Genomic DNA, 19,920 nt, shown 5'->3' on the forward strand with positions numbered 1-19,920 from the left:
ATCTTATCAAAAAACTTTCAGTGATTGTTTCAAAATTATTGAAAATATGTGCAAACTGTAGATACAAGCTGTTCATAAATATAAAATCAAGTGAATATTTGCGTCTCACACACACACACACACACATTCACAGGTATATAAGATGGCTCCCTGCATCACAAAGCATCATGGAAATATAAATCAAAATCACTATAAGATTCATCATATCTTTTAGAATGACTAGTAAGAAAAAGAAAAATAATGGGGAAAGAAGGTCCTGCACACTACCAGTAGGGATGCAAAGTGTTGGAAATATTGTGGAAAATGGATCAAAGTTTCTCAAAAAATCAGATGCCGAGCTACTTTATGATCCAACAATTCCTGTCCTGAGTATTTATCCAGAAGAACTGAAATCAATATCTCAAAGAGAAATTCATATTTTCATGTTCATTTCATCACTATTTGTAATGCCCAAGACATGAAACAACCTGGATCCATTAAAGGATAAAGAAAATATATCTAATTTAGACATAAGAGAAAAGAAATCTCACCATTTATGACAAAATGGATGGAACTAGAAGACACACACACACATACACACAATAACTATAAGTACACAAAATAAATAATAAATTAAAAAAGACTTCAAATGTGATGTGGAAGGAAGGAAGGCAGGAAGAGAGGGAGGGAGGGAGGAAGGATCAGTGAGTGAACATTCAGGACCAGCAACCAAGATAACCCTGATCCTCTTATTTATAAAGCACTTTACTGAGCTAACAATCAACTGTACAGCATGCAAAGCATGAGATGTGAGAGAAATTTAACATAATAGCCATTCTTGTAAGGTTCACAAATCATCTTAAGTTCACAGGTCAGAATGTTAACAACCCATGTTACAGTAAATGCCTGATTTGAACCAAAACTGATGAAGCAGAAACTAAAGAATAGCCAAAGAATCATTGTGCTCTCTAGTTGTTAGCAACACTTGGAAACTTGTCTTAAGTCCTGAACCAAATAGCGAGAGGAAAAAAAAAAAAAAAACACCCCGAGAAATGTTGCTAAAATTTGCAAAGGTAAGGAAATCTGATAAAACTAGAACTGTTTGAAGGAATTCATTTCAGTTGGGATAAAATGAAAACTGAAAGGATCATGAATGTTTTAAAATGCATAAAATTGGGCCAGCACCACAGCTCACTTGGCTAATCCTCCGCCTGCAGCACCGGCACCCCAGGTTCTAGTCCCGGTTGGGGCGCCGGATTCTGTCCCAGTTGCTCCTCTTCCAGTCAGCACTCTATGTGGCCCGGGAAGGCAGTGGAGGATGGCCCAAATACTTGTGCCCTGCACCCACATGGGAGACCAGGAGGAAGCACCTGACTCCTGGCTTCAGATTGATACAGCGCACCGGCTGTGGCAGCCATTTGGGGGGTGAACCAATGAAAAGGAAGACCTTTCTCTGTTTCTCTCTCTCACTGTCTAATTCAGCCTGTCAAAAAAATGCATAAAATTTTTCATGGATTTTAGAAAAATGTATATCACTACAATAAGTAAAGGGTGATGTATTATCATTCACATGATAAAATATAATTCTGCTGATTAGTTCACTTTCCATAAAGTCATATTTGTTGTATCCACCCATATGTAAAATCAGGATTTTCTCCCTTGTTTTACAATGACTCATAATTGTAGACATTTTGACTAGTGCAATTTACATGTATTTTTAGGCAATAGTGACTTAGTGTTACTAATTCTTATAAAATGTGAAAGGTTTTCAAGAGTTCTGAACTGGACCATTGCTCTTTTAATATCATAAATTTGATAAGGACTTATTCACACGGGCAATAATTCTTCAAAATAATTGGAAGCAAATTGATTTGCTATATTATACTCTCATACTTCCCATTTAGCTTTTGACAATATAAAGAGGGCTTCAAAAAACCTAAAAAATCTATGAATTGTTTCATATTGTATTTATATTAAATCCACATTTTTCATATTTTTGTTTCAGTAAGATATTTAAGATTTAAATAGAAAGTCTGATCATACAGGCAAAAAGAATATGCTGTATTTTTTACACATGGAATGAAATGGGACTTTATGATTTTACTATAAAGCTCTAGATAGGAGAGTAAAAGATTTGTGACACATGTTTATGGATGCATTTATGTATAATGTAGTGTTTCAGATCTTAAAATTGTTGCAAGTAATTCTTGATAATAACAAACTACCTGCCTCAGGAAATGTTTACAATTAGCTATTATATTTTCCAATTGTTGAATGTCAGTGTTATTTGAAAATAGGCTCCCAATGGAAGTGACTTCTCTTTTAAATTCCATGGCACTAACAAAGGAGTGTGACTAATTCTATCTTATTTTGCATCTTTCTAGATAGTCTTAGCAAATGATATATTCACATTGATCAAAAAAATGAATAAAATGGGGGAGAGGGAACATTGTCAGTTCTAAATCCCACTACTAACCTTTAAAGTAGCCTAGAGAAACACACCATGTATGGAAATGTTTCATTTGTTCAGTTTCTAATCATTTATCTAAAATCAGAAACAAGTACACACACACACACACACACAAAAGAGTTACAAAATTATTTAAGTGAATTCTTAACATAATGTTAGCATAGTTTCCTCCTGAAAAGAATATGGAACTAGAGACAACGCTACCATTACACTTATAATCATACCTCCTTTTGATCAGTAAAAATTCATGTCTGTGCTACCAATCCATTATTGTTGAGCTCCTAAGTCCCATATTAGAAGTTGGAGTATTTGGAACATGACTGGGTCACTGATCAGACCCATTATTTCCGTTGTAAAAGACCCTAAAGAGTTCCTTTGCCCCTTCTGCCACGTAAGGACTTAAAGAAAACGCAACTATCCATTAAGAAGGAAATGGACACTCATAATTAATCAATACTGCCGTCATCTTGATCTTGGGTTTCCTGGCATCCAAACTGTGAGATATAAATTTCAGTTTTTTATAAAGTTTCTGGTTTATGATATTTTGCCATAGCAACCTAAATGAATTAAATCAATTAGTGTGTGTCCAAGATTTGCTTTTATTTTTCCCCCATAAAAATAGATTGTACTTGGCCTCATATCTTCCATTAATCTAAATAGGAATGGAGGAAATAAGCCAATGAACAACAAGCTTCTGAATCTGTTGTAAACGGCTTGAGGTATGAAGACAAATTAAGAGTAGTTCTACATCTAATTAGAAATAAACATGAGAGAGAGTTAGGTCCCTTACAATTACATTAATAACACAGGTCAGAAGGATGCTGTAATTCCTTTTGTTAGATGATATTTTCAGATGCAAGTCAACCCTGGCATGTTTTTTCCTGTAAAATTAGGCCACACTTAAAAAAATAAGAATATAGCATTATTAAGTTATAATCCAAAAAAACTTTCAGTTACCAACAATCTGTCATAGAACTGCTTTCGTCTCATGAAGTGTCAATGTTAATATACTCAATACATTATTATAACAAAGAACTGGGTTTATCCCTGCAAAATATAATCTGATTTTTGGTATTTTTCCTTTCTCTTGTTTTTTTTTTTCTTTGCAACTTTTATTTAATAAATATAAATTTCCAAAGTACAACTTTTAAATTATAGCAGCTTTCCCCCTAAAACCTCCTTCCCACATGCAACCATCCCATCTCCCACTCCCTCTCCCATCTCATTGTTAATTATGATTCATTTTCAATTATATTTATATACAGAAGATCAACTTAGTATATACTAAGTAAAGATTTCAATAGACTGCACCCAAAAAGACACACAAAGTATAGAGTCTGTTTGAGTAGCAGTTTTAGCATTAATTCTCATAGTGAAACTCATTAAGGGCAGAGGGCCTACATGGGGAGCAGGTGCACAGTGACTCCTGTTGTTGATTTAACAATTGACACTCTTATTTATGACGTCAGTGATCACCAGATGCTCTTGTCATGAGTTGCCAAGGCTATGGAAGCCTCTTGAGTTCACAAACTCAGACCTTATTTAAACAAGGTCATTGCAAAGTGGAAGTTCTCTGCTCCCTTCAGAGAAAGGCACCTCCTTCTTTGAGGGCCCGTTCTTTCGACTGGGATCTCACTCACAGAGATTTTTGATTTAGGTCATTTTTTACCACAGTATCTTGGCTTTCCATACCTTCGAAACTCTCATGGGCTTTTTAGTCAGATCCGAGTGCCTTAGGGCTTATTCCAACATTTCTCATTTGTCATTACTCGTCCAGCCTTGCATAAATGCTTAAAGATGTGTTACACACAGAAACACAGCCATCAATATGAAGAATACACATTCTTCTCTGCAGTATATGGAACTAACTCTAGGATTGAAAACATACTAGGCCATAAAGCAAGTCTCAGCAAATTCAAAAGAATTGGAATCATACCATGAAGCCTCGCAGACCACAGTGGAATGAAGCTGAAAATTAGCAACTCAGGAATCCCTAGAGCATATGCAAGTACATGCAGACTGAACAACAGGCTACTGAATGAACATTGGGTCATAGAAGAAATTAAAAAGAAATCAAAAGCTTTCTGGAAGTAAATGAGGATAACAACAGAACATATTAAAACTTATGGGTTACAACAAAAGCAGTGTTAAGAGGAAAGTTTATAACAATAGGTTCCTACACCAAGAAATTGGAAAGGCACCAAATAAATGAGCTTTCAATTAATCTCAAGGATCTAGAAAATCTGCAGCAAACCAGACCCAAAACTAGTAGGAGATGAGAAATAATTAAAATCAGAGAAGAAATCAATAGAATTGAATCAAAAAAAAATTACAAAAGATCAGCCAAATGAAGAGCTGTTTTTTTAAAAAAATAAATAAAATTGACACCCCATTGGCCCAACTAACTAAAAAAAGAAGAGAAAAGACCCAAATCAATAAAATCAGAGATGAAAAAGGAAACATAACAGACACCACAGAAATAAAAAGAATCATCAGAAATTACTACAAAGAGTTGTATTGCAGCAAAAGGGAAATCTATCAGAAATGGATAGATTCCTGGACACATACAACCTACCTAAATTGAACCATGAAGACATAGAAAACCTAAACTGACCCATAACTGAGACAGAAATTGAAACAGTAATAAAGGCCCTCCCAACAAAGAAAAGCCCATGCCCAGATGGATTCACTGCTGAATTCTACCAGACATTTAAAGAAGAACTGACTCCAGTTCTTCTCAAACTATTCAGAACAATCAAAAAAGAGGGAATCCTCCCAAAGTTTTTCTGTGAAGCCAGCATCACCTTAATACCTAAACCTGAAAAAGATGCAGCATTGAAAGAAACTTACAGACCAATGAACATAGACGCAAAAATCCTCAATAAAATTCTGGTCAATAGAATGCAACAACACATCAGAAAGATCATCCACCCAGACCAAACGGGATTTATCCCTGATATGCAGGGATGGTTCAATGTTTGCAAATCAATCAATGTGATACACCACATTAACAGACTGCAGGAGAAATACCACATGATTATCTCAATAGATGCAGAGAAAGCATTTGATAAAATACAACATTCTTTCATGATGAAAACTCTAAGCAAACTGGGTATGGAAGGAACATTCCTCAATACAATCAAAGCAATTTATGAAAAACTCTCGGCCAGCATCCTATTAAATGAGGAAAAGTTGGAAGTATTTCCACTGAGATCTAGTACCAGACAGGGATGCCCACTCTCACCACTGCTATTCAATATATTTCTGGAAGTTTTAGCCAGAGTCATTAGGCAAGAAAAAGAAATTAAAGGGAGAGAAATTAGGAAGGAAAAACTCAAACTATCCCTCTTTGCAGATGATATGATTCTTTACTTAGGGGATCCAAAGAAATCTACTAAGAGACTATTGGAACGCATAGAAGAGTATGACATAGTAGCAGGATATAAAATCAATGCACAAAAATCAACAGCCTTTGTATACACAGATAATGCCACAGCTGAAAAAGAACTGCTAAGATCAACCCCATTCACAATAGCTACAAAAACAATCAAATACCTTGGAATAAACTTAACCAAGGACGTTAAAGATCTCTATGATCAGCCGGCGCCGCGGCTCACTAGGCTAATCCTCTGCCTTGCGGCGCCAGCACACCGGGTTCTAGTCCCGGTCGGGGCACTGATTCTGTCCCAGCTGCCCCTCTTTTAAGCCAGCTCTCTGCTGTGGCCAGGGAGTGCAGTGGAGGATGGCCCAAGTGCTTGGGCCCTGCACCCCATGGGAGACCAGGAGAAGCACCTGGCTCCTGCCATTGGATCAGCGCAGAGCACCGGCCGCAGAGCGCTGGCCGTGGCGGCCATTGGAGGGTGAACCAACGGCAAAGGAAGACCTTTCTCTCTGTCTCTCTCTCTCTGTCCACTCTGCCTGTCAAAAAAAAATCTCTATGATGAGAATTACAAAATCTTAAAGAAAGAAATAGAAGAGGATACCAAAAAATGGAGAAATCTTCCATGCTCGTGGATTGGAAGAATCAATATCATCAAAATGTCCATTCTCCCAAAAGCAATTTATAGATTCAATGCAATACCAATCAAAATACCAAAGACATTCTTCTCAGATGTGGAAAAAAATGATGCTGAAATTCATATGGAGACACAGGAGACCTCGAATAGCTAAAGTACAACAAAAACAAAGCCGGAGGCATCACAATACCAGATTTCAGGACATACTACAGGGCAGTTGTTATCAAAAGAACATGGTACTGGTACAGAAACAGATGAATAGACCAAGGGAACAGCAGAAATCAATCCAAACATCTACAGCAAACCTATATTTGATCAAGGATCTAAAACCAATTCCTGGTGCAAGGACAGTCTATTCAATAAATGTTGCTGGGAAAACTGCATTTCCAAATGCAGAAGCATGAAGCAAGACCCCTGCCTTACACCTTACACAAAAATCCATTCAACATGGATTAAAGATCTAAATCTACAACCCAACACAATCAAATTATTAGAGAGCATTGGAGAAACCCTGCAAGATATAGGCATAGGCAAAGACTTCTTGGAAAAGACCCCAGAGGCACAGACAGTCAAAGCCAAAATTAACAATTGGGATTGCATCAAATTGAGAAGTTTCTGTACTGCAAAAGAAACAGAAAGTGAAGAGGCAACCAACAGAATGGGAAAAATATTTGCAAACTATGCAACAGATAAAGGATTAATAACCAGAATCTACAAAGAGATTAAGAAACTCCACACAACAAAAGAAACAACCCACTTAAGAGATGGGTTAAGGACCTAAATAGACATTTTTCAAAAGAGGAAATCCAAATGGCCAATAGACACATGAAAAAATGTTCAGGATCACTAGCAATCCAGATTTTATATATATATATATATATATATATATATATATATATATATATATGAGGATGGATCATAACAGTGTTTGAACAGAGTAGAAGAAATATAAAATTCATTAGGCTGACTAAATTGATATGGCTGAAGATGATTCTAATGGCTATCTAAATGTAACTGGAATAACAGTTTTCCTAGGTCAAATGCATTGAAATGATATAATTTCTGAAAAATAAGAGTGGGGATAACAGAGGGAGGAGACGTATAGTTCAGCACATGCTCACTTGGACTTACCTCTAATGGTAGAGCTAGAAATATGCCATGGGTCTCCAAATTCCATTAAGTTGGCATGTACCAATGCCATCTCACTATTCAAAGTGATGAGTTTAAGTTCAAAATTGATCAAAAAGATAGGATTAAGTGTCAAAGGGATCACATAAAAAAGACCAGTTTCTGCAAATAATTGATAGAATTAAAAAGGAGAGAATGACCCAATATGGGTAGCGGGATACACAGCAGACTCAAGGAATGGCAAATTCCCAAACAGTACTCTGGCCTCACAATCAGCCCTAAGGCACTCGGATCTGGCTAAAAATTCCATGAGAGTTCGAAGGTATGGAAAGCCAAGACACTGTGGTAAAAAATGTCCTAAATCAAAAATCTCTGTGAGTGAGATCACAGTGGAAAGAACAGGCCATCAAAGAAGGAGGTGCCTTTCTCTGAAGGGAGGAGAGAACTTTCACTTTGACTATGGCCTCGTCTAAATATGATCAGAGTCGGTGAACTCAAGAGGCTTCCATAGCCTTGGCAGCTCATGACAAGAGCCTCTGGTGATTACTGACATCATAAGTAAGAGTGTCAGTTGTGAAATCAACAACAGCAATCACTGTGCACTTACTCTCCATATAGGATCTCTGTCCTTAATGTGTTGTACTATGTGAATTAATGGTATAACCAGTATCAAACAGTACTTTATACGTTGTGTGTCTGTGTGGGTACAATTGTTGAAATATTTACTTAGTAAATGCTAAGCTGATCTTCTGTATATAAAGATAATTAAAAATGAATCTTCATGAAGATTGGGATGGGAGAGGGAGTAGGAGATTTGATGGTTTGCAGATGGGAAGGAGGTTTTGGGGAAAAACCACTATAATCCAAAAGTTGTACTTTCAAAATTTATATTTGTTAATACAAGTTTTCTAAAAAAGATATAATTTCTTGAACTTAATGCCAATTTAAACACATTAGAATACTAGAGCAAGTTGATCATGTAGGATCTGTTTACCACATATTTCCATAGGAAGTAGCCATTTTCAAAAGTGAACACAAATACACAAAAAGAAAGGTGTGCTGGCACAACTGCTATGGTGGTTCTTCTCCAGGATTTGGGTAAATTTATAATATCAAACTCTCCCTTTGAATTCAATAGGGATGATGCAATCCTTAGCTATCTTTTTTAATGTGGTCTTGACTTTTCAAATCCTGACTGCATTGGAGGCTTTCTGAGACGCTTCAACACATAACATTGTAAATAATTTTATATATCATACATTGTTGTTCTGAGAGCCTTTTATGTTACAAAATATTTATTATAGTTACACAGGCATATTTTATTAGTTTTAATTTATGTCACTAAAGCATTTTCCCTCAAATCTAATACTCAATAGCAGAGACAAGCCAGTTCTCATTAATATTTAAAAAGGTTGTTTTAATTCAGAAATCCATTTTTATTAATTACATATACTTTATATTTTCACAGCTCAATTTTTATTTTCCCTCTAATTTATTCTTTTTTTAACTATTATTTAATAAATATAAATTTCCAAAGTACAACTTTTGGATTATAGCGGATTTTTCCCCCCACAACCTCCCTCCCACCCGCAATCATCCCATCTCCCACTCCCTCTCCCATCCCATTCACATCAAATTCATTTCAATTATCTTTATATACAGAAGATCAATTTAGTATATACTAAGTTAAGATTTCAACAGATTGTACCCACACAGACACATAAAGTATAAAGTACTGTTTGAATACTGGTTATACCATTTATTCACATAGTACAACACATGAAGGACAGAGATCCTACATGGGGAGTAAGTGCACAGTGACACTTGTTGCTGACTTAACATTTGACACTCTCTTTTATGGCATCAGTAATCACCTGAGGCTCTTGTCATGAGTTGCCAAGGCTATGGAAACCTTTTGAGTTCACCAACTCCAATCTAATTTAGACAAGGTCATAGTCAAAGTGAAAGTTCTCTCCTCCCTTCAGAGAAAGGTACCTCCTTCATTGATGCCCTGTTCTTTCCACTGGGATCTCACTTGCAGAGATCTTTCATTTAGCTGTTTTTTTTTTTTTGTTTGTTTGTTTGTTTTCTTTTTTTTTTTTTTTTTTGCCAGAGTGTCTTGGCTTTCCATGCCTGAAATACTATGGGCTTTTTAGCCGGATCTGATTGCCTTAAGGGCTGAATCTGAAGCCAGAGTGCTGTTTAGGACATCTGCCATTCTATGAGTCTGCTGTGTATCCCGTTTCCCATGTTGGATCATTCCCTCTAGTTTATTCTTATCGTTATTATGATTTTATTTTCTACTACCATTCTAATTAATTGAACAGATGTAAATAGTGAGAACTATCAAGTAGCATTTCCATTTATATATTTGCAGGATTTTTATTTATTTAAAAATTAAAGTGAATTTTACTTTTCCTTACATATCACTTTGTTATTTTGCAGTATTTGCAGGTGAGTTACTTGAGATTTAATGCAGTAAGTCATTTGTGAAATTATTTTCCTATCTCTGTTAACTTGTGATTCTGTCTTCTTACTGATAATAGAAAATTTATTTCTAGACTGGATTTCAAATAAGAGCATCTAAATTACAAGGTGCTAATTATTTATGAATGATAAAATGAATTCTACTTGACATATAAATAGCTAACTCTTAAACAATATATTTGAATACTCTAAGAAAAGAGGAAAATCACCAGTATTAATGTTAAAAAGGAATAAAATAGGAGAATGTATTATGAAATAGAATTCACTGTCAATGTGTAACAAAGTATTGGTTGAGTTAGTCAGTGTTCACGTGAAGGAATTTCTTGTGAAATCAGCAACTATTTTCAATTGCTATATTTTACTCCTATTCATTATTTTATATAAAAACACTTTATTGATGTACAGTATCCATACCAAGAAATGTATATAAGTGTACAGATTTATGTTAATTCTTTTAACTCTTGACACCCTGAGTAGTTCTGAAGACACTACAAAAAACATTTGTAAAAACATAAAATATTATTTTTCCTGTATCTTTAAATGTTTTTACCCTATGTGCAGATAGGGGAAAAGAGTTTCTTCAAATGTGTTGGGGTAAATGTAGCAGGACATCATGTGTCAGTGTAAAGAAATATTGGTGTTGCAAATTTATACAAACTGCCATAGCCTTTCCCAAGCCTTTGCAGCCTTACCTCTGCACCAATTCTCCTGACTCAGGAGCTTGGTATCACTCCTTGATTGTGTTTTGATGTTTCTGCAGTTCAACAATTGAGTTCAGTTTTAAACAGTCAAAACAGACATTTGTCATTGAGTTTGCATCAGGTTTCCTGTGGTGCCCTGCCCACTTAATCATGCAAGTAGGGGAATTGCTGGCAAAGCCAGAGGGACCAAAGCAAGCTGCTGTGACCTAGCAAGAATCATGTCACATGTAATTACCATAATTTATAAGGATCACTCTAGGCTCTTGGGTGCTGTTGCTGTGCACCAGTTGAACTGTGCTAGAATGTTTAAGTAAATATTTGCACGCAATCTGAACTGTTGAGAATTTCCACTTCAGCTATAGCCCCCTACTTATGAAATATTCAGTTTGTGAAATGTCTCCAGTGGTGCAGAGTGGTGGGTTTTCTCTCTGATTTGATTAGCAGTGATGATTCTTTCATGAGCTGTGAATGTCCTTCTAGATTAGCATCACCCAGGTTCTTAGGTCTTGTCACGGAAGAAGAGGACTAGGGGAACTGTTGCTTATGAACATGTTAAAAGCATGATTTTAACAATCTATGCAATGTTTCAAAATATGATTTTAAATACACTAAAATAAATTTAAATGCTAACTATTCTAATGGGCAATGTGTTATTTTGAATCAGAAACCTTATAGTAAATTACAGACACATAGCAACTGAGGACAAAAATGATACAAATGGGAGTATTGGTATAATTCTATTAAAGAATGGGATAATCTTCAGATGTGTTACATAATTTTGAAAAAGATAAAATTTTATTTCATCAACGTTTGTGATACATAGTTATTTGCTGATCGCAATTTAAATATTGTTACTCAAAATACTCCATAAATTAAAAATAAGATCATACAATGTGAAATCACAAGTATTCTAAATAAAATTCATAGAAGCAATACAAAATAAATCTATAAGTTCATCATAAATAAGAAAATATTAAGTCACCTAAGTAAGAATCTATCTTCAATAGTGAAGACAATACAAGTGCAGTACATATAGCATTAATGTATAAAATAGTTTATTTTCTCATATATGGGCACTGTGTCATCTATTTCCTGCTAGCTATCAACTAAAGTGAATTTCATTTCCTTAGATGGTTGAAAAATATTTGCATTACATTTAAGATGTGACACATTCTCATCTTTTTGGACATTTAACTCAGTGCCAAATTATCTATTTAACATCTCTGTCTATTGAATGACTAGTTCCCACTAGCAGAGCAAAGAGGCGATTTGCCTCTATATTAAATAGTGTACTGAAAAGTAGTTTTGTAATAGTTTTTTATCTTTAAATTTCAAGACTTATTTATCTATTTGTTCACTCAATTATTTGAAGCATAGAAATATAGTCTTTGCAGTTATGTTCTAATTTCAAAATGTTGTAAACATTGCTTCTTTTGACCTATATTCAAGGAAGTTAGAAATCAAAATCCAATTGGATTTTATAATGTTGTTTAATTAAAATACATCAATTTTCTGAAGTCTCTATTTCATAATTTATTATTGCCTGTTATCAAATACTAGCTATAAAAATTTTGTTCTATGGTTACTAACATTGGCTTAGCATGCATTTTATTAATGTATATTTATGGTAATAACAATTATTAATCTTTTAACATTAGTCTATCTCTATATTGATCCAGATACCTCCCTTCTGGGGCATTTCTGGTGGCCTGCTTTAATTGATTTTATATGGATAATAGGATAATAAATAATTGTTTACAGATTATTGTGAAAGCACTTTTAACAGAGAATTTTAAAACAGAATTTGTCCATTTTAAAGAATTATTACAATTTTTAAAATATAGTAAATTTAAAAGCTGGCTATTGTGTTTATGGTAACTTTATAAACTTAAAATTTTTGTCTCATTTTAGGAAATTATTATTTTTGTTTTTGACAGCAGAGTGGATAGTGAGAGAGAGAGAGACAGAGAGAAAGGTCTTCCTTTCCTCCAATGGCCACCGCGGCCGGCGCACTGCGCTGATCTGAAGCCAGGAGCCAGGTACTTCTCCTGGTCTCCTGGTCTCCCATGCAGGTGCAGGGCCCAAGGACTTGGGCCATCCTCCACTGCCTTTCCAGGCCATAGCAGAGAGCTGGCCAGGAAATTATTTTTATGTTATAAATCAAACACACCTGTCATGCCAGCATCCCATATGGATGCCAGTTCAGTTATGGCTGCTCCACTTCTGATCTAGCTCCCTGCTAATGCACTTGGAAAAGCAGCAGAGTATGGCCCAAGTACTGGGGTCCCTGCACCCACTTGGGTGACACAGAAGAAGCTCCTAGCTTCAGTCTTTGGTGTGGCCCAGCCTCAGCCATTGTGGCCATCAGGGGAGAGGGGTTGAACCAGCAGATGGAAGATCTCTCTGTGTCTCTCCCACTCTCTCTGTAACTCTGACTTTTTTTTTTCTTTTTCTTTTCCTTTTTTTTTTTTTTTTGACAGGCAAAGTGGACAGAGAGAAAAAGACAGAGAGAAAGGTCTTCCTTTTTTTTTAAAACTTTTATTTAATGAATATAAATTTCCAAAGTACAGCTTATGGATTACAATGAAGAAAGGTCTTCCTTTACCGTTGCTTCACTTTCCAATGGCCACCGTGGCTGGCGTGCTGTGGCCTGCACACTGCGCTGATCTTAAGCCAGGAGCCAGGTGCTTCCTCCTGGTCTCCCATGCGGGTGCAGGGCACAAGCACTTGGGTCATCCTCCACTGCACTCCCGGGCCACAGCAGAGAGCTGGCTTGGAAGAGGGGCAACCGGGACAGAATCCGGCGCCCCGACCAGGACTAGAACCAGTTGTGCCGGCGCCGCAGGTGGAGGATTAGCCTAGTGAGCAGCGGCGCCGGCCTGTAACTGTGACTTTCAAATTAACAAATAAATCTTAAAACTATGAGTCAAAAACCCACAGAGAATAAAGGAATGGGCTATGAGCAAGGACAATATGTAGGTAATTCAAAATTTCATATTTTACATTAACATTTGAATAATTCAACAAAATCACAAAGTCTGTGTGTGTGCACATGCTTGTGTGTGTGTCTTCATTTTATATTATTGCCATAGCAAATCACCACAAACTCAGGTGGTAAATGACAAATCATCCTATAACTCATAGATAAGAAGTCCACAGGAGCTCGCTCAACTTCTTTCTCTTTCCTGGTCTCACCTGCAGTAGGCAAGCAATTCTTTCTGGCCTCGGACCCTTTTTCTTCTACACAGGTCTGCAGTAGTACCTAACTTGTGGCACCATTCAACTTCAAGGTTAGCCACAAAGGGTCAAGTCCTCACACTTCAAATTTTTTTGCAGCCTCTTCTGTTCTGTCTCACAATATCAGACCCTAGCATGAGAAAACTCTGTGTTATTAAAGGCTCACAGATTTGGATTGTACATTGGATAATCCAAGTAAATGTTCCCATTTTAAAATCTGTAACCTTAATTTCATCTGCAAAGCCCTCCTTTGCCATGCAATGCAGCATAATCACAGATTTCTATAATAGTAGAGGACAGTCTTCTTACCACAGCGAGAACCTGTCAAGATTTATTTTTATATTACACTCCATGTTTATAGTCTTTTGTTTGCAAATATTGAACAACCATCTCTCATAACAGGGCAAAACAAACCAATCAGAAAAAAAAAAGCCTCTCGTGATATGAATAATTTCAGTGTGGTAGATTTCAAGCTATTGATTTAGATTCCAAAAGCTCTCAAAATTCCTCTCATGAGGTGGTGTGAACTATCTCCAGTATACCTGTATGTATTTATGGAATTCATTTTATTTTTAAAAATTCATTTGGTTATATGAAATGCAGAGAGACAGAATGCCAGAGGTAGTAGCAGATACAAAGAGAGAGAGTGAAAAAAAGAGAGAAAGTTATTTTCCATCTGCTGGTTCACTCTTCAAATGGTTGCAAGAGCTGAGGCTGGGTGTGGCAGAAGTCAGGAGCTAGGAACTCCATCTAGGTCTCCTATGTGAGTTGCAGAAACCCAAGTCCTTGGACCATCAAACATTGCTTCCCACGCACATAAGCAAAAAGCAAGATTTGAAGCCATGTGAGGAATAGCAAAGACATGAATCACACTTCGATGTGGGATATGGGCGTCCAAAGCGGTTGTTTAAACTTCTGTGCCACAGCTGATGTTAATAGTGAAATAATGATGATGATGATGATGACAAATTTTTCACATACATATGTCAAAATGCAATTAAATAGACAATACACATTCTTATATTTATCTTTTCATGCTAGCACAAATACATGTCATAGCCAAAATAACTGAAGATATAACATGAAATATTTTCTTCTAGGTAAAGACACAGTGTTCCTGTTATATATTATATATAGTTTTTCAATCTTATTAGAAATGGAAGTGTGAGTTAGGAGATAATTATGAGTCTATCATACATTTTATTAAAAAAGATATTCAAGTTTGCAAGCAAGCAATATATGGATAGAGTAACATTATAAGCTTTGCTGTTTTAAAATTAGCATTCTAGTGTCATATGATAATTGGTTACCTCAACAAATTAATACATGGCTCCCGTTGAATATAAGTAAAGTGTGAACCCAACGTTTTCTTTATCAGTTATCTATAACAGAATTACTTGTAACAAATGGTTTAATTCATTAATTAATTGTAGCAAAAATTGTATGAATAGTTCTAAGTACTTTGGAATCAGATTTCCTATTTTACATATGCATCAAAACCATATTAAAATTTTCACTGAAATGTCACAAGTTAGAGCTGGTTTTGAAATTGTTTTACTTTTATTGCTGCTTTCCTTCTAGTAATTATTAAAAGTATTTAATACAAAATATTATAGGTATTCAATGTTTTGAAATTTGTTGCAAATTATACATTGTATTAAAGTAAATGTTTTTAATGATTTAAGCATATGCATTTTGTTGATATAGAGACAAAACCTTTCCTTTTTGTCACAGATATCATCTATTTTAAAATCACATATTGATTCAGTTTGTGGAAGTTTGGTGGCTAGCATAATTACATGTGCCCTCAATAAACTAAATAGAAGATATTCTCAAATTTGTGTTTTAGCAACCATTTTCACTTTTTTTTCATTTTTTGTCTTGATTTCTACCCATAAGAGCAAGTACTATTATTAAAAATGAGGGGTAGATGCATCAGACCACACTTGATTGCAATCATAAGCTTATTTCATCAATTTATTTGTGTATGAAGAATCTAAGTAATATTTTAAAGGAATGTGCTCTTTACCTATTTGATTTGGTGGCTAAGAAATGGTTATTTTGTCATTCTGAAATCATAAACAATAAGCATATTTTGGAAGAAAAAATGATGCCAGTATGTATTTCGAATTCATCAAGTGAATATCATAAGAAATGAGGTTTCTGGGATTGTATTTTTAAAATTATAATTAATATGTCTCAATATAATCAATCAAGTTCCCTGGGGATGATTTCCTACTGGGGAGAGAGAGACTATGATGATTGGTTTGGCACATTAGCATGGCAGAGTTAATGCAGCATCCCTGTGTGCTTAACTCACTCTCAGGGAGTAATTCTTGCCCTAGGAGAATTGTTCAATTAAATGCCAACATGAATTAAGTGACATTTTCAAATTATTTCTTTTCTCTAACTACTTCACTATTTGTTTGACTGCTATTGCAGATACATCCTTAGGGGTAAAAAAATATCTATCTATTGTTTCTCATCGTGAGTTTAAATATTACATTTATTGAAATATTTCTACTATGTTTCCAAGGTCAGATCCACAGTGTGCTGACTATATTCCTTTAATCCTCTGAATCTCTTCCTGCTCTCCTGTGGCACACTGCCTTTTCCTCCATTTGCTGTGCTCCAGGACCAGCTGAGGAAATGGCCAGGCAAAGATAGGAGCAGTGGAGTACACAATTATTAGGGGACAAAACAGACCAGCAAATCCAGTAACTGTGCTGAAGAACTTTATTTTAAAAAGTCTATGCTTTCTACCTTATTCCAGTCTTTTTCTACAGCATGGACTTAGATGAAATCCACAAGATGTATTTTCTTTAACAAAAACTGGAAATTCTTAATATACATTACCATAAAATACAGTCAAACATTGCTTGCCACTTGCCAGGATGATGTAAATGTTTTGAGATGTTATAATGCTTTATAAACACTTCAAATGTGACTCAACATTTTACATACTACATATGACTATTTGATCCCTTGCAGTGCATTTATGAGAGACGAGTTGGCTTTCATAGATAAGGTGGTGAAGAGACATGGAAAGGGGGTTTGAAGATTGTAAAGGCAAATATGAAAATAATAGTGACATCTACTGTTTATAAAAGAACTAGGAGACAGACTCTTTACTAGATGCTTACCATATGTTATTTAATACAATCATGGACGCATTGTGAGGTAAAGTATTGCTTTTCTAGGGATCCTGCAACAAATTTGCACAAATCAGGTGGCTTAAAACAACTGAAATGTGTTGCCTCTTAGTCTGAAGACAGGAAACAAAAACAGGATGTCAGCATGACCACGAGCCCTCTGAAATCCGGAAGCGGATCCTACTTGCCTCTGCCTAGCTGCAGTCAGTTATGAGCACACACTGGCGTTCTTTGGGTTCCAGCTGTAACACTTCAGCCTCGGCCTCCACTGCCATACAGAAGTCTTGCTTGTCTATTTTCCCATGATATTTTAATTTGCTGTTAGGTGTACCTATCATGGCAGAGGACAAACACACCCTACTCCACTAAGACTACATCTTAACTGATCACATCTGCAATGACCCTGTTGCCAAATAGAATAAGTCTCTGTGGTTTTGGGAGTGAAGCCTTCAATCAGTATTTTAAATAGATACAATTCAAGCCATTACAACCAGATATGAATTTAGTCCAGAATATTCTTTTTCTAGATGAATAAACTTTGGCTTTAAATGGTTATTTTTTCTGAAGCATTAAGAAAAATTTTCAAACCTGGAAATTTGTGAGCAAAATATATATGGTTTTATCTCTGTGCTATGCAACAATTAAAGACGTGGCCAAAAATCCATTAATTCTGTGCAAAAGTCAACATTGAGAATTTAATAAACATTCATTGTAGAATGTAGAGATATTATTGAGGACTGAAGCTAAGAAAATGTTCCCAATGCAGTGGAGAATAGATTACGTGCTAGGGCCCCTGCACCGACATGGGAGACCTGGAAGAAACTCCTGGCTCCTGGCTCCAGATGGGCCCAGCTCTGGCCGTTGCTGCCATTTGGGAAGTGAACTAGTGGATGGAAAACCTTTTTCTCTGTCTCTCCTTCCCTCTGTCTGTAACTCTGCCTCTAAAATAAACATCAAAAATCTTTTTAAAAAATGTCCCCAGCGGCCCAGTGCTACGGCTTGACAGGTAAAGCTGCCACTAGAGTTGTTGGCATACCATATGGGTGCCGGTTTTGTTCCCAGATGCTCTATTTTTGATCCAGCTCTCTGCTATGGCCTAGGAAGCCAGTAGAAGATTGCCCAAGGCCTTGGACCCCTGCACCCACTTGGGAAGTCCAGAGGAAGCTTCTGGCTCCTGGCTGCGGATCGGCGCAGCTTCAGCCATAGTGGCCATTTGGGGAGTGAACCAGTAGATGGAAGACCTTTCTCTCTTTCTCTGCCTCTGCCTCTCTGTAACTCCACATTTCAAATATAGAAGTAAATCTTTTTAAAAAAATAGTTCCTAGCATGTTCAGAAATAACAGACACAGCTGTAAAAAACAATGTGTCCAGAGACATAATGTTTATTTTTGCTTTCTATATCTGGAGCCAAGATCACGAAATATGAAAAATTAAAACCAGAGAAAGAATGGATATCCATGTTGTGTTATTGAAATGCAATGACTTCCTTAATATTTGGCAAGAGATTGGGGAGGGTAGGCTCTTCAACAGATAATCAAAGAGAAAATAAAATTTTGAGGATAGCTAAAGTAATGTAATTGTGAGCTCAGATTAGTGGAACCTGGCAGACAGATTTAGGTATCTGAATCTTCTTTATTAAGTATACATATGCAAGGATAATTTTTTAAAATAATAACAATAATACAATAGCAGTAGATGTTCCACTGTGTTGTGCTTCAAACTTATTTTTTATTAGTGCAGTGGGTTTCTTACTATTGCCTAGTCTAGCAAACTTGCTATTTAAGTATGATGTTTGGTTTTGTAACACTGTAGGCTATTCTACAGAGTAGCCTAAGCAAAATTATCCATTGATATTGGTGTCCACAACCAGGAAAGACAAATCAGTTCTAATAATTAATAGACATACTACTTCTATATTCCTTATTGAGGTGTTACCGATTGTTAAGATTAATCATTGTCATTAACAATCACACTGTGTTCAAAATAATGTTTAAGATGAGTCAGGTTATTTGAATATAAATTTCTTTAGATACTCTAAAAGTTTATATCATTGCTAATGGCATAAATTAATGAAATAGATCTATATGTTATTAAAGCATCAATAGTAGAATGCAGATAAACATACACTATCTTCTAGTAATTATATGAGTAGTAACAGGAACTATCCAGAAATGTCAATGAGATCATTCATCACTAACTTCCTAATGGTTCCTAATAGGAAATGATACTTAATCTGTATTTCTGTTTACCCAGACATTTCAAAATGTTTTGAAGTTACATTTGTTTATATTTTTACTGTTTTATTTTTACTCAAGATGGTTTATTGCATTTATTAACAATTATATAGACTAAATAGAGATATGTACCTTAAAAAATTTGTGTTAATATCCATGTGAGTTTCTGAAACCGAACATTAACTACCCCCCTACCTCCTATCAATTACTTTCTGGCTCTAGAATTGTAGTTCTCTGTTATTATCTAAACAAAAACTGCAATCACATGATCAGCATAATTCACCATCTCAGAACAGAAAAATAGTTTGAAAGCCTTTGAATATGAATTTCCTCCTTTTTTTCTCAAATGCATAGCTGACATTTTAATGTGTTTTCAGTGTTTCTGAGATAATTCACTAAATTGCTACTATTCAAACCAGTTCCAATTTTAGCTGGCACCTATTGATATTTCATGAAATCATCCCTTTTCACTATAAACTCAAAGTAGTTTTTGTCTGGAGGCCAAAAAGAAAATAC

Source organism: Lepus europaeus, chromosome 2, assembly GCF_033115175.1.
Source record: "Lepus europaeus isolate LE1 chromosome 2, mLepTim1.pri, whole genome shotgun sequence".
Lineage (NCBI taxonomy): Eukaryota > Metazoa > Chordata > Mammalia > Lagomorpha > Leporidae > Lepus > Lepus europaeus.